Source organism: Mustela erminea, chromosome 16 (assembly GCF_009829155.1).
Source record: "Mustela erminea isolate mMusErm1 chromosome 16, mMusErm1.Pri, whole genome shotgun sequence".
Lineage (NCBI taxonomy): Eukaryota > Metazoa > Chordata > Mammalia > Carnivora > Mustelidae > Mustela > Mustela erminea.
In genome coordinates, this window is record NC_045629.1 from 53002769 (window position 1) to 53029502 (window position 26734).

General features: G+C 37.5%; 1 protein-coding gene across 2 annotated transcripts in view; it reads left to right on the plus strand.

Annotated features, from left to right (window-relative positions):
* ZFPM2 (zinc finger protein, FOG family member 2) overlaps positions 1-26734 on the plus strand; it is a 454516-nt gene that overhangs the window by 177855 nt on the left and 249927 nt on the right. The window lies entirely within an intron of this gene.

Below are 26734 nucleotides of genomic sequence, written 5' to 3' on the forward strand. Positions count from 1 at the left end.
CCATCCCTTCATGCTTCACAAACTGTCTCCAAGGACAGAATATTTAGAAAGTCTCAAAATATGTTCACTGCCTGAGAAATTTTACCTTTACCTTAGGGATTTGCGCACTAGCTTCAGAGTGCTTGGATGTCTGTGGTCAGTCTATGGGTGGTCGCCCAACATTTAAGACATTTGCAAATAGCACAAGACCCCTTGATTCCAGCCTACCTGTAGCCCTCAGAAATGCTCAGTCTCTGGGCCAGCTGCTAAGTCTGCTCACAGAGCAAGCAGAGTGTTTAGAACGGGTGGGTTCTGGCCAAACTGGCGTGGAGGGAGCATCTGTTGTTGCTGCTTTCCACCTCTCCACGGACAGCCCCTCGTCCTTCAGCAGCCCCCACTCCACTAGCTCCTCACTCTGCCGGGTGTGCAACTTCCGGTCTTTCTTTCCTTTTCTTTCCCTTTATCAACAAATCTCCTCCCAGGAAGATTCTGGTAAGCCTGCCCACCCTGAGAGGTAAATAACAGGTGAAGCGTAAGTTTCTTTCAGGCCTATTTGCCCTTTTAGCAGGTAACAAAAGGAAATGACCATTTATTATTATTATTTTTTAAGATTTTGTTTATTTGACAGAAAGAGAGAGAGAAAGAGAGTGCCTACCTGTGCACAAAAGCAGGGGGAGGGGCAGGGAGAGGGAGAAGCAGACTTCCCGCTGAGCAGGGAGCCTAAGCTGAAGGCAGATGCTTAACTAACTGGGTTACCCAGGAGCCCCAGAAGTGACAATTTTAGAAAAAAAAAAATAGTATCTGTAGCAGGAAAGTGGGCAAGTATTTCTCAGGTCTCCACCTAGATGGTGGTGATGGCCGGAGCCAATCCAATCAGGGCAATGACTATCATGAACCTCTGCTTTATTTTGACTCTAAGGCATTCTCTTAAGTGGGCAGACATATTTCTTCTAGATGTCTTCTGAATTCTTTATTCTGTTGATTGAATCTCAACTGTCTTTGGAATTTTAGTGGACAGAGGATCTCAGTGAGTTAGAGTTTGTTACCCAAGGTCAAATAATCCAATATAAGCTAGTAGTTTCTTTTCGAGCAAGAAGTTGTTTCTTTCAAGGTCACAAAATTATATCCCAAACCATCAGCGACTGCTGCTGCTCACTATTCATTATAGGCATCACGTGATCAGTGCAGACCAAACCAGCACTGCTTAATGCTTAATCCAAAATAAGCAAGTCATTTGTAATGGTACTCAAGAATGAACTGTGTGTGCAAAGACCGTAAAGGTATATTCTTGAGATGCTCTTAAGATATTGGGAGTCCTCTATTAGACCAATATGGGCTAATGTGGGATGTTTTGAAAATTAATAGCAATTACATATCTAACATTTGAAAATCATGGGTGTTGCAATTAGGTGGTCATGAGTTCAAATTTTGGCTTTGACCTTTGTAAGCTGGTTGATCTTGGGTCTCCATTTCCTCTTCTATAAAATAGGAGTACTAATAAGTACCCAACCAATTTGTTTTAGGAACAAATGCAATACTGTTTTGTAAAACATTAAGTACCATGCCTTACACATGGAAAACATTCTATGAATAATGGATTTAGTAGTAATAATGAAAAAAATCAGTTTTTGCATTTTATATCACTAGGTATTCATTTCTACATAAAATCAATAGCCAATCATGTGTTATAAATTTCTCCTTTACTCTGGCTTTTAAGTGGTCTTTGACAAATGGTGGGACTCTAGCTTTATTTATGTCAAAGGGTGGATATGTTTCAAAAAGAATTGCAGAAAGAAAAATACACCCTTAAATTTTTCAATGATTTAATGCATGATTAACTTTATAAATGTCAGAGGAGTATATTGTTTGTTTTTCTGTAAATTAATTGGCCAAATAGCCATATCTTTGATGTAAGGCGGTAAAGCCAAAAGAGGAAAGTGTTATTTATTCTAAAATGGCAGTAGGTTGCTCTTACCATAAGAATTTTAATAGGGAAGACAGTATTTGGAGATTTTTATATCAGCCCACATATCATATGCCAAAAGTATATATATATGTGTGTGTGTGTGTCTGTGTGTGTTTATACATGTTATAAATTTTTTTTTTTTTTACTTTTAAATACAGAAATAGCTTCAGTTTCCCTGTTAAATCATGGCTTGTGAATCTCTACAAGGTTACTATTATCCTAGTTTGTTTAAAGTGTTAGCTCTATATGATCAATGATTTTATTTTAAAGTCTGTTTTCACCATGTGTGAGTTTCAGCAGGCTCGTTAGCTTTTGTGTTTTCTGATGTGGAATGGAGGCTAACATGCAAAATTGCTGGTAAATAAGAAAGAAGCCCTTCTGGCAATGGACAGAAGCATCTGAGTCAGATTTGCTAAATTACATTTTTCTTCCGATTGGACATAATTTTCTATCTTAGATATTTCTCAAGGCCCTTTATGAATTCCAGCTTCTGTCTTTTCTTATATTTATGGTTTCACTAAAATCCTCAGGTAGCGAAATACCTGCGCTCATGAATCATTTGCAGATAATAGTGGTTCAGACACTCTCTGTCCAAATTGATAATGGGTATCTGATCCAAAGCGATGCCTATTTTTTAAGGTCTATATAAGGAGTTCACGGGGGAAAAATCCCTTTCTCTCTGATCTCATGTTTATTATCACGTTCAATAGTTAGTGCCCTAAATGTAGAAATGTAGAATCAGGCAAACTAGATATCTAACTCTGTTGTTTGAGTCTCCAAAATTACTTAATAAAATTCACATCTCTTCCAGACAGAATCCTTGAACACTTGGTATGATTGGCGCTGTTATGAATAATCCAGGTTTTATGTACATTCTTCCTTGTGTCTACATCCTTCTCCCAAGTATTTAAATTAGTATTTATGAAATTGTATTATTTAGAAGTTATGTTTTCACTTCTGAAGGATTTAACCTATGCTTTACAAGATGTATTGAATTTATTTATAATATTTAGTATAGTTTTAAGTGAGCTAATATTCCATTTCAGTAAGGTGTAACCTGACTTATTTGAATTATTTTCCAAAAATAGAAGAGATTAATTCCTTTCAGGGAGTAATGTTGCTTTAATCATTAGCTCTCAATCTACTGTGTGCCTAAAAGTCACCTTGGGAACCTATGAGAAATGCAGATTTCCAGATCATACCCACAAGGATTTGGAACAAGTAGGTCTAGAGTAAGGGTCTTAGGGAGATAGAGAGTTGAAAGCCAGGTGGCTGTGATGCTGATCGCATGTAGAGAAACACTAGGGCCTCGAAGACACTGGTGACTTTGCACCAGAGATTGTAAACTGATGAATTACAGGTACTGATTTACATCTGTAGCCTGCACGTATCTAGTGTCTATCACATCTGTAGCTCCACAAAGGGGACGCCCCGAGTTTACTGTGCCTGTACAGACACCTGACAGTCTCAGGTTTCCTCTGACTCCACTGGTTGCTTTGGTTAGCCTGAAGCAGTTCTATGTTCCCCCTCTTCTGAGCTGTAGCTCAACTCTAGCCTCCCGGAGAAAAGCTCTCCTAACCTTCTAAAGGGTTTCCGTCTTTGGGGCTCTCCTCTTATGTGTGTCCTTCTCTGCAAGGCTGGTCACAATGGTAGTTTATGTCTGTAGTGTGCGTGTTTGATTATGGCTTGTCTTTCTCACTAGACTCAAAACTCAGTAAGACACATGCTATGACTCACTTTTTGTTTGTTTCTGGTTCTATCTGTGAAGCTTAATGGGGGGTCTGCACATGGTAGCCTCCTAGCCAATATTTTATATAAGTAAATACATTGAGGTTAACTCTTCATCTCACTCTCTGTTAAAGATACATAAATATGATTAGGTTGTGTATTACGTTACTGATGTGCTGGTGTGAATGAGTGTTTGAAGGACCCAGGGTAACGGAACTCAGGAAATTGGAGAGCCCTACAAGGGTAATTGCAGAGAGGACAGATATGCACTAGGCCATGTTCCTTAAACCGTGGAAAAGGTTTCAAAACTGTTGAGCTGTTGGTACCCAATATACTTAAATATTTATTCATTTTAAACAGGAATATATCTTGTTAAGGTAAAAAGTTTTAATAATTCCATTTTTCCTCATGCAGATCTTGGTGGTGGTATTGGAAATGCTTGATATAGATGCCACTTAGTATCTTCTCTTCAGGGGGACAAGGCTGAAATATAAGTAGGAGGAACAAGTGTTTATTGTATGCTGTGGACACAATTTCCCATTTGATCTTCAGAGCTGTCTTATAAGTAGCAAGGAAGATGATCAAAAACCACTCAAAATCATACCGTATTTTTTAAGTCAATATTTTGTTTTGTTTTAGTTTCCTAAGCTAAGAACCGCTGCCTCCACCCTTGCATTCTTGTATTATTTAGAAAATCTTTTGTAATAAATAGTAAAGCCTAGTGTGAATTATATAGAGAAAGGATTGCTTCCCACAACTGAAAGTGCCAAAGAATCATGATGCCTTCAGAACTGTAGGCTCTGGTTCCTTGCCAGCTTCCTGGTCCTGCCCTATTTGGGGTTTCAGCTTCTTTCTTAGGTTAGTTTCCTCATGATAGCACTGCATAGCCCCCAGCTAGCAGGGTCCCCTGTCTAGGGACTTGCTGTTGACTGTGATTACTCTGGCTTGAATTGCATGTCTTCTTCTTAAAGTCATCATTGTGGAGGAGAGAATGGAATGAATAGTCTTAGTCAGGTCCCATGTGTTACCCCTCTTAAGATAGAGGGGAATAAGTTTTTCTTACACCACACAGAGATTATGGGAAAAGGGGGAGGTGATGGATCCTGGAAAGACATCTCATGCGTTAACAGATCTTTTCTTGAAAAGTGCTCAGTGAGCAGGAATGTAAGCAATGGGTGTAAGATAAATATATTTCGAGACTATTAATATTTGAAAATGATTTTTTCATCTGGATATACTTTCGGATAACCTTAAACACCAGTAGTTTAAAACAAAAACACCTTTATTTTTGATATTCAAGAAGCTTGACCTGTTGTCATTGAGTTTGAGCAACATTTAGAGAAAATACATTTCCGATGGCTCAGGCTGTCCTCAAGGTGGCCGTATATTTCAATATATATAATGATAAAGTGAATATTTTATAGCACATGGAAGAGTGCTGTTACAGTAATTGTTTCTCTTTTCTCTCCTTTGACAATAATGTTTGCTGCTCTGTATGCCTAATACATTTATTCTATACCATTGATAGAAATAATAGTAAACATTTTTTTTGAAAGTTCACTGTGTATTCAGCGACGTTCCCATGTGTTATCTGTAATCCTCACCACAATCCCATGAAATAAATGCAATGACCTCCTCCATTTCCCAGGAAAAGAAACTGAGGTCGCACAATCAGTAGACCGTGATACAGGAATGTAAACACACGCCTTCTCCTTCTAGAGCTCTTGCTCTGACCTCTGGGTTACTCTCAGTCCAGGCTCATGCAAATAAAGAGAATCCTCAACTCCAATAATCATTTATTATTATTAATAAATTAAAAATAAATTAATAAATTTATTATTAATAAATTATTATTTATTTGGAAAAATAATAGTTCTATTATTAACTCAAATAATGTTATTTGTTGACATTTTTCCTGTTGGTTTTTAAAACAAGTTTTTTTAGGGCCACACCCCCACACTTAAGGAATTTACTTCAGAACAAAGACTATGAAGTAGAATCACACCGTGTTAAGCATGTTTTGGTATTTGCACTAATCCAAGGAAGGCTTACAAAACTAGATCAGCTCACCTTTGTCAAGGATAACAATTTTTGAGTTTTTAGAAACAAAATGTTGGGATTGAGACCATGAGTTTCAGTCAATGAATTCTTTGGCAAGGGGGGTCCTGATTCAATAGTGTTCACTCTAATCAGGCTACACTTTGTTATTCCAAAAAGTAATTCTCCTTGACGACCTGATGATGTAAACAAAAAACACAGTCCTTTATAACCTCCATCTTTGTTTATCGCTCTTTTCGAATGAGCCAATATTTACTCTATTACCATAACATGGATAATAGCAAAATAATTGATGAGATATTTTTCCCTGAAAATTTTGGGACTAAATGGATTTCGTCTCAGTTAATTCAGTCAGAGGCACTCTGAATATTGATAACATCTCATGTGTCTCATAGACACTTCTTTTGTAACCATCCAGAGATTTGGAAAAACAAACGCCGTCTTTGAAGAGGGGCAGACCACAATTGTAACTGATATATTCATCTATTTGTCACCCTTTCCATCTGTGTTTACAAGCCATGCCTACACACCTGTGACTCATCAGCATGTTCCTGCAGGAGCCTCTGCTGCGATTTCCTTGTGCTTGCTGGATCTATTAGCATAGATACAATTATACTTCATCTTTTTAGCTCAGATGGATAGCAGCTCCTCTTTCATGGTACAGTTTATTTATTCAAATTAAAGTTTAATTTCACTTGTAGATTTGATAAAACGCTTACTGTCTGTTGATTTAGTCTTCTCAAATGTCCAAACATTTTTATAGTTTTACACATCTCTCATGCATGAAAAATTGAGAATGTGTGTGTTGATTTGCTGGAAATGAGTCATGCACTGAAATCATGCAGATTCCTTTGTGTTGTTACAACCCCATAAGTGCTATAAGCAGAAAGGAAAAAGAGGTGGAGTTGGCCTGAAAGGTGGTGTTTTTCAGTGGCAATGAGCTCTTTGAAATGTAGTTGTTAGGAAAGAAAAGCCTAGTTGAGCCCTTCATACCTTTAAAAACACATGCGCCTCAGTAGCAAGATGATAGAGCTTCCCTAAACCACTTTGGATTTCTACCTTTTGGAACATAGAGAATGCTAGCTTGCTTTGCAATCGATTTTATTGATCACAATTTTAAGTCATAGATTACTTTGTGATGTAGCTGATGACAATTATGCAGACATTTAAAAACACTAAGGAACTGTATGAATGGACAGCCAAGTACTTTGCTATTTTTGGTTAAGGGCAACTTCGCTTTAGGATTTGGGGACCAGAATAAATAAATATAGCTAACATATAGTGCTTACTGTGTACCACATACCATTCTACAAAGCAAATAAAAATAGCAAATATGAGTAAATCATTTAATCATCTCAACAGACTCCCGAGGTGGGTGCAGTTATCAACTCCATTCTAGAGATGGAACGATGGAGGCCCAACAAGGTTCAGTAACCCGTCCGACATCGAATAGCTAGTAGGTGGCCAGTCTGAGATTCAGATCCATGTCTAAGACCCATGTGCTTAAGCTCTTTGGCTATGATGTATAATTGGCACTATGAGCAGGCAGAGTATACAAGGAGTTGTCGTAAGGTTGTTGTGGAAGTAAGATTATACATGTAAAATCGTTAGTGCAATACCTGGAAAATAAAGGGAAAAATGAGAAACTCCTAGAGCATCCTCCCAAATAGTTATTTTAAGGAGTGTAGGTACTTTTGAACTGGCACTCTCTTGGTTCTGATCTCTACATATTTGCCTCCAGTGTGAGTTTCATAACACAGATTAGAGATGCATAGTTAATAAATTAGGGAATGCATTGACATTATGAAGATATTTTTGAGTTAATGAAATTGGATTTGGAGCTTACATACGTAATGAAAGTAAGTTTTCCCACACACAACTTAGGGACACCCGATTACATGGTTTGAGCTCCTCATTGATTTTTTTCTCAGAACTGGTCTCAAATGTGTTGACCTTACTATTGATGACCTAGAGTTTGGTTTCCTTTCATGTGTTCTTTAGGATTTGTTCAGGAATGTTTCAATGTTTTTATACCTTCTGATTAACCTATTATTTTGGAATGACTATTAGATATGTATACCTGTAAAACATATTTGTTATGGGAATTCCTGCAAGAAAAATAAATTTGTGCTAGCCTAAAATTTTCTAGTTTCTAACTCTCCTTTTCTAATTAAAACAACTGTTTTTATAACATAAATTCTTTGATAAGGTATGTTTTATTGGAACACAAATAATCTGTTATTGTAGAAGAGACTATTCCAAAGGGAAATTAAATAAAGAAAAGAATTATTAAATTGCTGAAGAAGGTTACAGGAGATAGATAAATATAAGTGTTAAATTCATACCGGGTAACAAGACATAATTCAAGAGAAACATTTCAAAGCAAAATAAAGACCGGTTACTCTTTTAATATCAAGAAAAAGAAAGAAGGATAGAAAAATTTGTCTAAACAGAGAAGGCATTTAAATTGATAAGAGAATGTAATGTATAAAGGGATCTTGAGAGCATTTAACATCATAGTTGGATATCAGCTTTTCTAGCACTATGTGCGTGCTCTAACACATAGGTCAATTACTTATTAATATCAATGAGATATGAAAGTGCAGCATGGGAAAAATAGAACAAAATTACCACTTTGTTGCGGAATCCAGTGACAAGATTTGTAACATTATTTCAGAGAAAAATATATCACTTAATTCAACCTAATTAAGACACACATTGTGAGGATACACACACACACATGCACACAGAGTGCGCACACACACACACACACACACACACACACAAGTATCTATATGTATATGTGACATAGTCTCTTTCCTCTAGCAGCATTAATGTAGTTAGGAAGATAGACATGTGCATGGCAGCAGATAGTTCATTGTGATTGGTATTGTGTAGAGGAATAAAGTATGGATAGAGGTTATTTATGGATAGGAAGGGTATGGGGAAGCCATTCTGGAATAGGTGGCTTTTGAGGTGGGCTTAGAAGTATAGGTAATTGATAGGAAGATACTTTGTTATATGCAGACAAGTGTCCAAGTTTACATACCAACTTGGGAAAAGATAAATGGACAATTTCAAAGTGTGGGAGATATATGGGGGCTGGATATATATAGAGATATATAGAGCTGCAAAGTGTTGAGATAAACTAATAATAGAGCTATGCAAGATGTTGCTGGAGACTTTGAATGCCAACTTGACTAGTTGGGGAAATTACTGTGTTAAAATGATCATAAACTATTTACATATGTGTTAAAAATTTGATGTTGTTAATGGGATTGGGATTCATACTGCCCCAAACCCCTGCTATCTCAAATCCCTTAAGATGTCAGAAGATGTATGTACACACACACACACACACACACACACACACACACACACACACAAGTCCAGAAGACAGGAAAGACGGCCATCAGTAAACCCCGAAACTTTGAGCAATTTCCAGAAAACAGAAAGTAATTAGTAAAAAGCAAAACAACAACAACAACAAAAAAATACAGCTCCAGATACTTTCAAGAAAAGACTACTGTGAAAGATAAGAGCATTTCAATGAAACTCCTAACTCAGAATAAAATATTAAAGGAGGGATGCCTGGGTGGCTCAGTTGGTTAAGCAGCTGCCTTCGGCTCAGGTCATGATCCCAGCGTCCTGGGATCGAGTCCCACATCGGGCTCCTTGCTCAGCAGGGAGCCTACTTCTCCCTCTGCCTCTGCCTGCCGTTCTGTCTGCCTGTGCTCACTCTCTCTCCCTCTCTCTGACAAATAAATAAAATCTTAAACAAAAAAAAAAGAAAAAAATATTAAAGGAGGACAAGGAGGGTAATGAGTGAATCACACAGGATGTAATTAATGACTAAGCAATTATATAAATATAGATATAAAATAAACTGCTTTTAAGTCAATGAATTGATAGAAGATTGTAGAATACTATATGGAAATAAAAAATGTAAGGATGGTCATTAGAAGAATAGTTATAAAATGTATAACTTTCAAATAACAAGAGGAACTTGCCTTTATAGATACAGATACCTATTATATAAGCATAATAATTAGGTCACTATGTTACATGATATAAATGTAATAAAAGACAAAGGAAAGAGCAGCACAGACCCATCCAGAAATTGATCCATGCATATACGAGCAGTTGGTGTGTGATAAATGCATATGAAAACAGTGGACTAGAATGAACTATTTAATAAATGTCATTTGGTCAATTGACTTGCCATTTCAAAATAAATAAAATAATACACGAGCTCAAATTGTTAATAGCATTGGCCATTGGTGAAAGAACTAGAGTAAAGGAAGCTTGGAAAGGAACTTACACTTTTCAAAAATAAATATTTTGAATGATTTTATATGACTCTTTTCAGGCGTTGCTTACATAAAAATTTAAGAGGAAAAGTAAGAAACCGTTTGTGAGAGCAATGCCTTTTGACTTGTCACACATAACTAAACTCAACGTTCGCGATTTCGTACCAGGGACATAATACATCCTTGAAAATCAGAATAAAAATATTGCTTTATAAATCAGCAGAGTTTATGTCTATGTATTCTTATGTTGAGAAACAGTATTGGAAGTATATTTATGTGTAGAGTTCGAATATTGTTATTTCATGTTGAAGTCATCATTTTCTTTTTTTTTTTTAAGAATTTTTTTGTAAGATTTTATTTATTTATTTGACAGACAGAGATTACAAGTAGGCTGAGAGGCAGGCAGAGAGAGAGAGAGAGAGAAGCAGACCCCTCGCTGAGCAGAGAGCCCAATGTGGGGCACAATCCCAGGACTCGGGATCATGACCTGAGCTGAAGGAAGAGGCTTTAACCCACTGAGCCACTCAGGTGCCCCGAAGTCATCATTTTCATCTTCTCATATTGGCTCTGCACATTTGGAAACCAAAACTTTTTGCATAAAGGGAGACTCAGGCCCACTGCAAAGCCTGTCCCCTTCATTCTCCGCTCGTACTGTCTTCCCATGTAGCCCAGAGGCCGCCACGTATTAGGTACTTAGCCAATATGACAAGTAGAAATAGAGTATGGTGACCTGATCGAATCAAATACGAGGTCTAGCTTTTCCTTTGCCCTTCCTCTGACTCTGAGAAAATGACTTAACCTCAGTTATTATTATTTTTTTAAATATGCAAAATGGGGATAAAATCACCTATCTCATAGGGCTTCTTTTTGAGATGATGAAAAAAAAAATAGTATGGTACTTGGTACATATGAAATATCAAGAAGTGTTTGGTAGTGTTCCTGGAAAAGGACTATCCAGTAAATGTCTCAAGGAGGGACCAGGATGCTTATGACTCTTCTACGTCCAAACTGTGTGAGACTTTACCGTTAAACGCCATTTCCCAGAGAAGCTGAGCTTTGCCATTGCTTGGCCTCTGTGGGGAGATGGAGAGAGGTAGACCCAGTGTCCAAAATGCTTGTGTTCCACACCATCCTGGCCTTCTTGCAGCCACATGGCTTGTCTTGTTCTTGTGTCCCCTTGTCACCATTGCTAGGATTGACAGCATGCAGTGGCCTCACCAGGCATGATACTAAGGTTATGCCTTTTCAGAGCTCAAGAATTACAGCATCCAGAGCTTTGAAGTAAATCCTCTGAAAGAGCAATTTCTTCTCTGCTCTATTGCATCAGACAATTACTGCCTCTCCCTCCTTCCCCACTGGTGATGACCATGACTGTGCTGGTGATATTCTCTGCAGACACTGACCTCCGAGGAGCCATGGCACTAAACTAACACGGGAATCTAGTTGATTTATTATAGAGTGGAGATAATTAATTAATAGACTGTTTGTCTAGTTAGCAATTAGTGGTGTGTGAGCTGTGTGTGTATGGCCTTGACATCAGCCCAGAGTATTAGTGTGCAAGCCCTATCTGGGTGAAAGCAACCAGAACACTATAGGGGCAACACCATGGCTGGCAAGAGCAAGGACCGAGAGCCACCCCACACATTCCAGATCTCAGTGACCGTTTCTTGAGCAAGACTCTTCACTCTGTTTTAAGGCTGCATCTACCTCGAGTTCCTGTGCCCATTCAAATACTGATGTAGAAATACTCTTTGCTTCTAAATACCTATATGTTAAGTGTTAACTCCACTGAGATCCCAGATGTACAAGAAAGTGCATAGAGTGTATCATTGAGGGACATTAGGGAGACAGAACTGTGTCAGTGCTGGAAATTTCCCTAAAATGGATCAGACCCTGAACAAAATGTGACCTTTTTTCTGATAGATTAAGGCCATGATAATTGCACATACTCTTGACATTCAATTCTGTAAGAGCAGAATGATTTTGAACCCTAATGCTAACCCCAGTGCCCAAAGTTATTGCTCAGAATTATTTGCAGTTAATGAAGAAATCAGTAAAACATGTCTAAACTATACTCTCAGAACTCCCTCCTATTTTACCTTATCTAATGTGTCGTGGCTTTGACAGTCATAAACACATTCTTGTGCAGCACACACACACACACACACACACACACACACACACACTTTGACTACTCAATTTTAGACCAATAATTTGAGCAAGACAGACCCATTCTTGATGCCATGAGTAAAGTCAGGAAAGGAGTCTGTAAAGCTTTTGGTGCAGAACAGGATTTTCTCTCCACATCAGTTTTAGATGCTATCTGTGATCAAAGGGACATGTGCTGTTCGTGGGCGGCTTCTGTACTTCAGAACTGGCTGTGACCTGGAGGGTGCACGAGTGCCCTTCTGTGGTTGCCTAGAAACTTTGGCCACACAAGTGTCAACTTTCTTTCATGGCTCTAAGGGAGAAGGAGCCTCGTGGAGAGCTCTAGACTTTGTAGAGGGGGAAGAAAAAGTCCTTGTGTGTTTTAAAACAAGTGTCTCACCAGGAGATAATGGTCGAGCTGTGGGTTATAAATGATGCATTTTGTTCTTTCCGTCTTGCTGATGGCACGAGGGAAAAAAAAAAAAAAAAGTTCATCTCTCGCTTATCAAAATACTGTGACATTTCTTCTTCCACAGGAAAATTTTCAATCACAACCTTCTGCAGCAACCGACACCAAATTGAACAATTGTGAAACTCTACAGTGTCTCATTAAAATCTGGTTTTGAGTTCTGTTCTTTCATGTACCTCACTCAAGCTAAACCCCCCACCCACACACGTGGACCCTGACAAAAATTTGCTATGGATTCCCAACTTGAGTTTTTTTAGGAGCAGATCGCACACTTAGGATCAGAGAGCCTTTGGTTCTTACTCCGTTAATAATATTTTTTGTTGCCATCACCACAATTGCTCCTAAATGATGAGTTTTATTAGGTCTAGAAGCTTTGAAGATGACACACTTTAAAAAGTTTCCTTGAAAGTCAGCGTGTTTTGAAAGATATTTAGAAATAATAAAGGGAGAGGACCTTTCTGTGCCAATCCCCTGAAGCATATGTCTGAATATTAATTTTTAGTGAAGATTGTATGTCTGTTGAGGTTTAGATCATCATTTCACAGGAGAGATTTTTTTTTTCTTGCCACATGTTCTATGTGGGAAAACAGGAGTTGTGACTTGGTCAGTGTCAGATCAATAGGCATAAGGATAGTGTAACTCAATTTTCAAATACAGAGTAGTAGGTGGCTAGGTGATGGGATTCCCATGTCCTTACTGAGATTAAATTGATTTTGTAATCTTTATGAAAATAGGCATAGCATATAGAATTTAATATCTCTTGGCTGCTACAGATGTATTAAAGAAGACATATGTCACAGCTATTTAAAGGACAGACTGGTGTGGCAAAGTGCCCAGACAAAGGACTTCGAAGAAAGCTGCCTTAACAATAATGGGAACCTACAACCACAGCAGTTTACTTATCGATAAAATAACACTTACAATGATCAAGGCCCACATTTTGAAAGACTGTCAATTCACTAATGTAAGTTTCATGTATGGACCTATTTTTATCAGGTTGCTTAGCCTGAGAAGTGCTCAAGGAATGTTTGGGAAACCAACAATTCCCACATTGGTGTAAAATGCACCTACACACACATAAACTGTTCTTTGCAGCTCTCCAGTATTTCCTTATTAATCAATTATTTACAGAAAATTGAGATTTGTTTTTTCAATTTCAGGCTTTCTTAATACAGTTAACTGAAACTGACATTTTGCCCTTTTTTGTAGGGATAAATTCTTTCTCTTAAAAGTCTCCTCCCTCGTCTCTTGCTCTTCAAAACATTCACAATGAATGTACTAACTTAATTCATCAGAACCTGATATCTAATGCTAATGAAACTTGGTATACATGTTAAAACCATAAGAACCAAGGAAAAATTGAGGACATAAAATGAAAACTTGGATTCGTTCATACTCCTGCCTGTTATTTTCTACTATGAAGGAAATACAGGAAAAATGTTTCACACAGATGAATGTTCAAATGTAATATAAATAGAAGACACTAACTGCTCACTGTACTTGATTTTCATGTTTTAAAAGAGTTTGGTTCCACCCCCTCCCCTGCTAAATTCAGGAACCATGTGTGCTGCCCTCTTCTTCTTCTTTTTTTTTTTTTTTAAATATATTGAGGTTTAATACTGAGTTTTTCTAAAAAGAGTGAAGACACAGACCTGTACCCCTGGGGATAAAAATATATGTTTATAAAAAAATAAAAATTAAAAAAAAAATAAAAATAAATTAAAAAATAATGTTGGGGAAAAAAAAAAGAGTGAACACAGTGATCAATTGTGAGATAAACTAAAATGGAGAAAATCAGTACCAAAGAAGCAGTGTGTTTGGTAAAACATCCAAATTGCTTATGGAAAATGAAATATGTCTTTAAGTTGTATTTTTCTTTAAAAGATTTTATTTGTTTATTTGAATGAGAGAGAGAGAGAACATGGAGAGGAGGGGGAGGGCAGACAGAGAGGGAGAAGCAGACTCTCCACTGAGCAGGGAGCCCAGTGCTCAATCCCAGGACCCTGAGATTGTGAGCGGAGCCTAAGGCAGATGCTTATCCAACTGAGCCACCCAGATGCCCCTAAAGTTTTAAATAATAATAGAAACAAATGTAGTAGCACATACATTCTGAATTCCAAATTGTCTCATTCATATATAGTCCCAGTTGAGGCACAGAGAGTGGAAATATTTATAAATTTATTAGTAAACATCTATTTTCATTCCCCCTTGCTCTCTCCTTGTAGTGTGGACTCCATGCTGTCCTTTACATGTTAAATTGGCTCCAGAAATCTGTGAGAACTTGTCATGAGTTATTTAATCTGCCTATGCCTCAATTTCTTTATCTTTAAACCGTGATGGGGACGCCTGGATGGCTGAGTCAGTTAAGCGTCTGACTCTTGATTTCAGCTCAGGTCAAGATCTCAGGGTTGTGAGATCAAGCCCCGTGTAGGGCTCTGCACCCGATGGGGAGTCTGCTTAAGATTCTCTCTCTGCCCCTCCCCACCCCAAATAGTCAATCAGTGATAGCAACATGTATTTCATGGGGTTGTCATCTGGATCCGAGGAGCAAGTATTTGTAAATTGCAAGGAGCGGTGCCCGGGGCATAGAAAGTGGTATGGTTATTTGTTAAGTGAATAAAAGTAGCATTGCTCTCTCTGAGCATACTTCAGACTTCAGAAGGCTCGCAAGGAGTGTTCGTAGGGACAAGGAATGATTTGGCTTGTGTAGTCACTTGGTATCTTTGAAGAAACATTCTCCTTGCTCAATCTGAGAGCTATCAGTGGTTTTGCTTAAAACTTCAGAAGTGCCTTTGTTTTCACAAGCCCCGCTTCCTCCTCTCTCTCTCTCTGCCTGCCTCTCTACCTATTTGTGGTCTCTGTCTGTCAAAAAAATAAATAAAATCTTACAAAAAAAAAAGAAAAGAAATAAAAATTTCAAAAACATAGAAGGAGCCAGAGAGCAAAGTTATATTTTTTTGCTCTCAAAGACTGGCAGCTAAAGGGTCTGCATGGTGTGAAAAAACTGACAGCACTGAAGAGGGTGGAAAGTTGTTGTTTTTCTTGTCTATGATGGAACTTATCCATTAGCGCTGAGCCTCAATGATTGAGTCTTATTAAAGGGTGGGGGGCAAACTAAGCCAGCTGCTTCCTTGAATGCCCCCTATTACTTTTAAGGTGTTATAAGCCTGTAAGAGGAGCTTTTACAGATCCAGAGCTGGTCTTGCATTTGTGTTGAACCTTTAGATCTAGCCAATCAATGTTCCAGCATCACCTTTCCTGGGGAGCTAGTGCTAGAAATAGAGTCTCCCAGGTACCTGGGTGACTCAGTCGGTTAAGCATCTGCCTTCATCTCGGGTCATGACCTCAGGTCATGGGATCAAGACCTCTGTAGTGCTCCCTGCTCAGTGGGGAGCCCATTTCTCCCTCTCCCTCTGCCACTTCCCTTGCTTGTGCTCTCTGGCTCTCTCTGTCAAATAAATAAAATCTTAGAAAGAAAGAAAGAAAGGAAGAAAGAAAGAAAGAAAGAAAGAAAGAAAGAAAGAAAGAAAGAAAGAGAAAAGAAAGGAAGGAAATATAGTCTCAGAAGCCCAACACCCTCAGAGACAGAATCCACATTTAAAAAAGATACAGCCTGAATTTAACAATGAACAATGTGTAGCAGATCATATACAAATTAGAATTAGGTCTTTGTAGGATTTTAGAGCTTCAGAGGATCTTAAAAACCAGTGAATCCAACTGTTTTATTTTCTAGTACTATGGCTTTAGGAAATAGTAGTTCAGTTCCTGCTATGTGCCAGGTTTTTAAACTCTGTGTTGTGTCTACAAGGATAGATAAGGAATATATTCTTTTCTCTAGAGGTCTCTTCAGAGGGGGGAGTGGAATGTAAACACAATGCAGAGACTGTTCTTCTAGAAGTAAATCCACAGAGCTAGGGAGAAACCCTTGATCCTTGATGGGAGTATCAAGGAAGCCTTCCCAGGCACAATTATATTAAGTGTGAATCTTGAAGGATGAGTGAGTGTTTCTTTAGATCTGGATTATACATTTCTAACAGATAGGGCTATGAAGGAAACTTACAGTTAGAGCCTTGAAAAACAATTGCCACAGACTGGGTGGTTTAAACAAAAAAAAATATTTTCTTGAAATTCTGGAAGCTTGAAGTCCAAAGTCAAGGTGTTGGAAGGGTTGATTTCTTTTGAGTCCTCTCTCCTTGGCTTATAGATGGCCATCTTCTGGTGTCATCATATGGTTTTCCCTCTGTGTGTGTTTCTGTCATAAACTCCTCTTCCTATACAAAGTCAGATTAAGGGGCATCTGGTTGGCTCAGTTAGGGAAGCATCCGTCTTCGGCTCAGGTCACGATCTCAGGGTTTTGGGATCAAGTCCTGCATCAGGCTCCCTGCTTAGCAATGAGTCTGTTTCTCCCCCATCCTCTGTGATCTCTCTCACATGCACTCTTTCTCAAATAAATAAATAGATCTTAAGATAAATAAAGTCCGTTTAGGATCTATACATATGACTTGGTTTTATCTTAATTATCTTAAAGGTCCTATCTCTCAATATAGTTACATTCTGAGGTAATTCAGGTTAGGATTTCGGCACTGGAATTTTGAGGGGACACAATTCTGCTCTTAACACGAGGGAATTTTGAACATAAATTTTGCATCAAATTTTACTATAAATTACTTTATTTATATGAGTATTATAACTGCTATATGTTCCCAGTATAAAATCTGATCACTGGGTTTCAAAGTTAATAACCAGTATACCAAGTAACACTGCATATTTTACTTCGACATGAATGTCTCCTGGATACTCACAAATTCACTGTCAGCTGTGGTGTTCTCTTTTAGGACACAACATCCCCCATTCTTCTTTTTTTTTTTAATTCTTTGAAGTCACCACTCAGTCAGGGCCAGGTGAGCATATCTACTAAGAAAGAAAACAGTTCACCCAATAAAAGGAAAATAGAACTAGAAGAATTCAGTTTATGGAGAAAACCTGCCATTTTCATTTTTAGTTCAAATACCTATGAAATTCTGGAATAACTTTGGATAAAAAATTGGGAAAAGATGAGATTGGTGGCCAAAAGTATGTCTATCAGATTCTTAAATATTAAAAGTCAGGCTGTCGTGTTAACAAATGTCTCCTAATTCACAGAATGACTGTAGTCTTTGGCACTTGCTGTGAAAGACATATGCCAATACTTCTTAGCCCCCGGTGAGAGACTTTCTATAATTTTGTAAAAGTTATTATTATCCTGTGAAAACCAGTAATACCAGAGTCTCTATAATCATCACCAAAATCTCATTATCCTTGGTGGATTAGCCTTATGACCCTCTGATGTTTTGCCACAGACTTCTGTTCTGGATCTTTTGCCATAATCTATGTTGTATTTTGGTCATCGTTGTATTAGCTTGGAAGCCCATAACAAAGTAATAACAAAAATTCATTTTCTCCCAGTTCTGGATACTGGAAGTCTGAGGTCAGGGTGCAGACACGGTTGGGTTCCGGTGAAGGCTTTCTTCCTGGTTTGTACTCAGAGCACCTTCCTCTTTCTTCCTCACCTCATAAGGACATCAGTCCTGTCAGATTAGGACCTGCCCTTATGACCTCATTTAATCTTAATTACCTCCTAAAGATTCTGTCTCCAGATACAGTCACAATGTGGGGTAAGGCTTCAGGTTTTGAATTTCAGGGGAATACAATTCAGTCCATAGCAACTAGTAAGCATTTATTGAAATACTGATGCTGTACTAGGTACTAGGGCTTTACAGTACTCAAGATGCAAAGCCGGGCATCAGGCAAACTTACCGTGTTGGTAAGTTTGTACTTACCAGGTTGGACTTAACTTACCAGGTTGGACCAATGTTCAAATCTGATGGTATCTAACACATCATCGGAAATTTTATTTAAATTTCCTCATTGTTCAGTATATTTAAGGAAGTTTTGATATTTGGCTCAAATTCATTCTTTATTTTTTAAGTAATTATCTTGAAGGATTCAGCTCTTAGAGTGGTAGAGGTCTGGATTACAGAGATCTTACACAAGTTGCTTTTGTGTTCCAGCGATAGGAGTGATAGAGAGAGTAGCATTAAGGTCGGTGGGTGGTGTGGACTGAGCTGGGTCCCAGCTTATCATGTGCCCAGTTTCCCTCCTGTATTAATTTCCTAGGGCTGTCATAACAAAGTACCACAGACTAAGTGGTAAAAAACAACAGAAGTTTATTTTCTCACAGGCCAGTAGTCTGAAATCAAGATGGCAGCAGGGCTGTGCTCCTACAAGTGTCTATAGGGGACTTCTTCTTTGCCTCTCCCTGGCTTCTGCTGCTCTGTTGGTAATCCGTGGCTTTCCTTGACTTACAGATGCATCACCATGACCTTACCCTCATGGTCATGTAGTGTTCTCCCTGTGTGCCTCTGCGGCGTGGCCATCATCTTCTAAGAACCCCAGGCATCTAGGTTTAGGGGCATAGAATACTCCTCATCTTAGCTCATGGACCCTATTCCAAATTAGGTGTAATTCTGAGGTATTGGGTATTAGGATTTCAACATATTCTATTTTGAGGGGGAAGGGTACAGTTCAACCCCTACCACTTCTGAAAAGAAATATTTTGAAAATCATTTTTGAAGATGGAAAATCTCTTGTTTGGACAAAAATATGCAGACAATAATCACTACCCATTTTCTAGACTCTTGCTGATGTCTAAATAAAAGTGCTTAAGGTATTAGTAGTTTCCATAAAAATAAAATTCCAAATAACTTTTCTGTTGCTATAGGGGGTCATTCAAAAGTCTAAATAAGTTGCTGTTTCTATGGATAGTTGTTTTTTTTTTAAAGATTTTATTTATTCATTTGACAGATAGAGATCACAAGTAGGCAGAGAGGCAGGCAGAGAGAGAGGAGGAAGCAGGCTCCCCCGCCAAGCAGAGAGTCAGATGCGGGGCTTGATCCCAGGACCCTAGGTTCATGACCTGAGCCGAAGGCAGAGCCACCCTGGAGCCCCCTATAGATAGTTTCTATGGATAGTTGTAAAATCAAATTTTCATCCTATGCAATGTAAGGATGGTAAAAAATTGTCTACAAAGAAAACACCTTGTTTAATATATTAATGTAATTTCATAAATCATATGACTTGTTAAAAGCCAAATTTTCCACTATTTCTATATATCCTTATAAAGATTATATCCTTATTCAGGATTAAATGACTTTAGAAAACATTTGCTTTTACCATAAAATGGTAATAGAGAAGGTAGGATGTGAACCTGACAAATTCATGTGCTATTGATTTTTTTAATTTTACTGCTCTGGAGTCAAAAGACATGATTCTTAATTCTCCTAAAGAAGAATCACCCTTTACATGTTTGAAAGAACTAATAGCGATGTTAAGATTTTCCAACAACATAATACTATTTTTGTTGAAAGTGTTGAAAAGATGCTTACCCGCAACCTAATTCTCTTGCTCATCTTTCTTGTGGAATAAAAAAGATAGAACAGCACTGACAAATTCCTGTTGACTTACATGTAGTGACTGTGCATTTTACATTTCTATTACATAACCGTGCTCTCTGAATGATGTAATTGGGGACACGGCATACCCACTCTGATGGGTAATTCTAACTCGTTAAGGCAGGTTTTCTGGGAGATGCAGAAGGAAAAAACAAAACAAAACAAAACAAAACAAAGAAGAGTGCTCTTCAATGGCATTAAGTAGTTGTGGCAGTGAGAGACATAGGATATAGCTAAAATCCCAGTACTGGAGGATCTGTACGCGCATTGGGAGGGAGAGGAAGGTCTATATCACTGCATCAGTATTCAGAACCATGCCTTTTTTGTCATAAATTCTTGTAATGCTCCAGAAAATTGAAGGATGTGTAGAATTAACAAATCTGATTCATGAGTAGGAGGGATAAGGCATTTTAAATATATTCCTCAACATCTATATTGGACAAACATAACCAGATGAAGAGCTGCCAGTGAAATGCAGGTAAGCTAGCACTGCTTTACCTGAGTACCCCTGGAGTAAAGGAGACCGTAAACGTACTATTTGCCTTGCCTATCTTGTAACACTCAGAAACATAGCTTAATCAGACTCGCTAAGAAAGGGCAGTTTTAAGAGAAGATGTTTCTAGATTTTGGTAAGCACTGTGACAGTATTAACAGGAATCCCTCCAGGGGGTCCAGATGAACTTCCAAATCTGTAAGGGTTGCCCAGAGAGATAAAACACCACCTTTCCTCTATAACTGCTCATCGATAAGACGTGTGGGACTTCTTAGGTCATCTTAAGGAAAAATTAAAAGACTTCTTAAGTATCCGGGAGGGTTCTGTAGAGAAAAACACATAACGTGTTCTTGGAGAGTTTGGGAGCCCTGTTATCACAGTTACCATTAGAGTTTGTCTTAGAAGACCAGCAGGATAGAGAAAGCGGAGTATTTATGCTGTAGGCCTGTCCCAAGTATTACTCCCTAAACTCCCTAAGCTCTTGTTTGTTTCAGCTCCCTCCTTCCTTCTTTCCTTTTTTTCTTTCTTTCTCACCCACCTTTCCAACCAGAAGGCAAGTTCTATAAAAGGAGGGAAGTTTTCTCTGCCGGAATAGCATGAGGATAAATACGACTCAGTTAGACAAAGAAGAATATTCGGGCAGAAGGGATGGTGCGTGCATTTTTCCAAATACATATGAGAAACTCCATGAAAATCGGTGTGGCTGAAACACAGAGAACGAGAGGACAGGGACCAATCAGCCCACTTACGAGAGGTTCGAGATTCTCCTTTTGTCCTAAGAGCAATGGAAAGACATTAAGAGCAGGAAGTACTCAAGAAGAGGATTCTGTTTGCAACTTGAAAGTGACTGCCTTCGCCATAGTGTGGGGCACGGACTGGAAGGGGTCAGGAGTATGCCTTTTTCTAAGTGACCAAGGGAAGATGTGTCTATAGCAACAGCAAGTTTTAAGAGATTAGGAACGTTGAGATCATAAGATGGCATTCTCCTAATACATGGCATATCTCCTAAGACACGGCATTTGGCTCTTAGAATTTTCCACACAATGTTCAAATAAGGTCTTGAGTCAAATATATGAAGGCGTATCATCAGGGAATAAATAGACTGGAAATTCCAAGTGGCTTTGCCATTGGCCTCCTTCCCATTAAATAAATAACTACTTTACATTATGTTCCAGATTTCCATAGAAGCTTCATAATTCATAAAGTAAAGACAGTCTGTTTCCCAAGTAACCTTTGTGTTTTCTGTGTAGCATACATACAGAACTACAGTTGTGGAGTTTCTTATTAATGCACGCTACTGAGGCCATCCTGATTAATGCACATCTCTTATGAGCCAGTGATTCAAAAATTAGTCTAATCCTGAATGAGTAGAATGACAACACTGTTAAACCCAGATATGATTGCATATCAGTGGAGAAGACTGTGGCAGGAATGTTTTGAAAACTTGCCCCTACATTACATGTAATAAACAGGATTTCAACATGTACTCCATCACAAAAATAGAGTATTTTGTTTGCTTTGGAAACAAACTGAACTTTGTATTACAGTCTACAGTTTGGATTCTTTGGATAATAATCCTTTGCTTTGATATTTCTGGGCTTCTTTTCAGCATTTCAAAGAAATTATGAAGTCAGTCTCAGGCCTAAAAGGACTGTGAGGTTCTCTGAAAATTATAGTGTCTATATTCACCTGATTATTTTAGCCTCCCGGCTGACTTCAGATGTTCAGCCCTGGAGGGAGAGTTTAGCCCTGTCTGCTTTCTGATTAAAGTCATTCTTAAGCATGTTACATGGGATGTTGGAAATACATGTTCATGGACTTCAGTATTTGCAAATGATCATGCTGTGACATTATCTTTAACTGTGTTATGGTTGTTTGTTTTCAAAATTAGGAATTTGATTTTACCTTTCCTATATTCCTTATTTTTATAGTGTGTGGCTATGCAGAGTTTCATGAAAATTTTAATTAGGGATGAGAACTTGTCTGTACAGGGAATAGGTCTTGACAGAGACCTCTGAATTCTAGAGAGTTATGGAATATTTCAAAGTTTTAATGAGCTATAGATTTGGCTAAAACAAAGGTGTGTTTGAAATCACATGATAGCTTAAACAAAAATTTTACACAGTAATAGACCTTGAATAAATTATGTATTAGTTAGCCCTAAGTTCTTAAGGAATAAAATGTAACTCAACTTCTAAAGACATGAGGTCATATTGCGAATATTGCTATTTTAATTTTACTGTTTAATTATGAATGTGGTCTATTTTAATATTTATGTTAACTTTTTCAGACTGCCAATTCCTTTGGTCTCAAAGTATTATTATTGATAGAACATTTCTGATTATCTTAAAGGGACAAGAGAGTTGTTTATAAGTAAGTTTAGATGTCTCTGCCAAATTCCTTTTCTCTCTCCTGTCTCTCTTCTATTTTTCATAGTTTGTGTGGAATCTTATCCTTTTTTTTTTTTTTAATGCCATACTCCTCAAGTTGAAGGTCAGGGAGGCTTTTATAATGTTCAGTAAAGAAAACATATTTCTGTTAAGAACTACTTTTATTTGCACCAAGATAATGGGGGCTCTGTCCATGTTACAAACAATGAAAATTCCTCTAGATGGTTCAAAAGACATATTTATGAACACAGGACACATTGTTGGCTTTAAGTGCTGTTTTCAGTTGTGAATGCTGAATAAGATAGCCAGAAGATCACATACCTTTAGCATGATTAGTGCTAGGGAGACTTATATTAAAACATGGGGGCAGTCAGGGAAGAATGGGTGTCAGAAAAGAAGAATGATAGGACCAAGGCTCTCTTTTGGAACCTGTGGGAGAGCTTTGGCATGCATCCAGTAAAATGGGCTGTCAAGTCAAAAGTCTGCTCCAGTTAAAGCATCTTCTCTTGAACTGTAATGTATCAGTTGTGAATACTTCTCTTGTTAACCTTGTGATTATTATATTTCATGGATTGAAATGTGGGTTTGTGCCATATATCCTTGAAATCATAGGATTAGAAATGATTTTCAGAGTTCTTGCAGTTACGAGTCCTCTTGCTAAAGCAGATTTCAAAATCATAGCCCAGCAATTGTTCTCTTGGAGTCATAAAATATTTAAGGCAATAAAATCTGCCACAGTCTCTTTGTTAAGATGATAAAATATTAAATAATTTTATTTAATTGCTATTTATTTAGTTATTTGTATTAAAACCTTACTATATTATATATTATAATACATATATATAATATGAATCTTATTTATATTATACATTATGATATTTATATTAAAGTCTCACATAGTCTTACTATGGTTGATAGAATGATATTAGAGATATTTCAGGGTTGGCTTTGTTTTTTTTCCTACTTCTACCAATTCTTTCTTTGTTTAGGTCCAAACTACTAAATCAGACTACAGAGGTATTTAATCTTGGTTAGTAACTTCAAGTCTTAAATGAAGAATAGATTGTTGATCTTTCAAGTAGAAAATGAAAGTCAAGATAGCTTCATTAAAATCTTATAATCTATCTCATATGGTTCCTTTGTTGACAGCAAATCTTTGCAAATGAATAAGGTAGCCTGTGCTAATCTAAAATATGTTATATTCCTAATGATCTTGAGAATTATATTGAATACACATCCCTCAGTAAGGAGGGCTGTGGTGTGATGCAGTCTCCAGGCATTGATGTGAAATCCTGACTGTGCCCACGACAAATAGACAAATACTTAGTCCGTTTAAGCCTTTGCTTCTTCATATGTAAAATGGGCACGTTGATACTCACCACATAGGATTAATTCGAGGATGAAAGGAACTATATCCTTAAGATACCTAAAAAAGCCCTCAATAAATCTTCTCTTCCTGACTCCTTCACTTCAATGGAAGGAAAAATATTCTTGTTCCAAAATGACAGATTGCATTTACTTGGGCTGGAAGATGTTATGTTTAAGACATTGTTGAAGTGCTATTACTAGATCTTTGGAAGTATCTTCTATTCTTTTGGGTAGAGATCTTTTCACTTTTCAGCAGTTTAATATATTTAATATATAATAGATATTATATATATATATACAATATATAGTTTTATTATATCTGAAATTATATTTCAACTGAGAGATGATGTTTATCCTCAAGAGGCCAGGAAATACTGAAGGCTGTCACTGACAAAAAAAAGTTCAAAACTTTGTGACTGTTCATCGCTGTTACAAGCTTTTTGGACTTCCAAGGTTAACGTTACGTTTTAATCTGTTTAAAAAATATTGCTTCATTTTGAATTAAAGCAGTGAAATGGCTCCTGTTTTCTTCTGCCTCTTGCACCCTTTGTGTATGTCGACTTCAGGAATATTTTCCTGTCCCAAAGAGGTAGTATGTGCCTGAGTAGTTCAATAGTGTTATGATCAACTGCCAATATCTGTTGCTCACAAAATGTCTGTATTCTGTTCAATAGTGATAGCTAAATGATACTTTATTGAGGCACTGTAAAAGGCAACACATCACGGTGTACATACTTCAGTTGATTCTATGAAAAGCCTCAATTTGATCCTAAAGGAGGGATGGTGACACATGAAATTGCTAAATATAGACCCACTGGAAAATTATCAGTGAAATAGGCTATTCTTCCAGGGGACCCCTGGGACACGCACATAGGAAGTTTTGTTTAAAGTAAACATAGGAGTACCTTTCTAGACATTTTCTCCTCTAGACATTTTAGTACATTGCACATTTGGAACCACAGTTTCATTCCAGTGGTTACACATGGTGGAAAAGAGTAGGGGCTTGCCTGAGATATATTTATTGTCTATGGGACAATTTTTATGTGTAGTCATGACTATGATAGATAGTAAACGAACCCATAAAACTGACCTTCAACAATTTACATGCACCTTTGTGAGCTGGCAGAAAGAGCCTAGGATTTATTATACACCTCTTTTTATTGCAAAGTTATAATTATATTGGTGTAGCAGATAGTCACAGAGCCCTAAAGACCAAGTTGTCCAGCATCAGCCAGGCAAATCAAGGGGTATTTTTGCATCATTTTACAAATGTTAAATCCCTTAAGTGTATCTTTCTTGGTCATCCAGTTGTTTAGTTTATTTTTCATTCATATTTTCCCCTGCTTTACCAATTTGGGCTCTCTATAACATTTAAAAGCAGAATATTTTGCAGATCTTATTATTTTAATATTATCAGAAATGTTATTAAGTCTAGTTTTCCTGAACATTTTATTTTATTCTGTTTTAATTTATTTTAGTTTAGTTTTAGAGGGGTGGGAGAGGGAGAGAGAATTTTATGCAGTCTCCATGCCCAGCACAGACCTCTGAGGTGGGGCTCGATCCTACAATCCTGAGATCATGACCTGAGCCAAAAGCAAGGGTCAGAGACTTAACTGACTGAGCCATCAAGCACCCCTCAGTATTTTATTTTAAATTTTACTTTGGATTGATGTATCCAGATTACATGCTTTTCTCTAACTCTTGCTATCTCAGACTGTCTCTTTCTCTGTCTCCCGGTGTCTGTGCTCCCTTATTCTGTTTCAAGATGAAAGACTATTTTGAAGTGTTAGGGTATTTTTATATATATATTTAAAAAACAAAACAAAACAAAACAAAAAAACCTCAGAATAATTTTTAACCAGAGATTTGAGGAAGGCTGAAATACATTCAAAGGGATTTTGGGGGGTGGCAGAAGGATATTTAGCATGTGGAGGTCATATTTACAGGTGTCCCAGTGCAGGCTCTGCTCCTTGAGCAAGGTTTTGTGAACATGGTCAAAAGACATAGTCTTGCAAAGCCTCAGCTCTTTCCTCTACTAAATAGAAATAATATGCTTCATGTGGTTTTTCTAACAGGTAAATGAGATAATACAAGAAAGGTAAGTAGCTTAGTACATGGTGCATAGTAGGTTCTACAAAGTGTTAGTTACGATATGTGATAAATTCGTAATAGTAACATTTTTTTATAATTAATGAAGTATGTGAAGATTACTGAAAGACAATTAAATGAAGCATACTTTATCTTATTAAATGTATATTAGGAGACTTAATCCTGTCCTCAAAATTTAGCTTGGAGACCATGCCTTATAATACTTGTTCCAGGGGTACCTGGATGT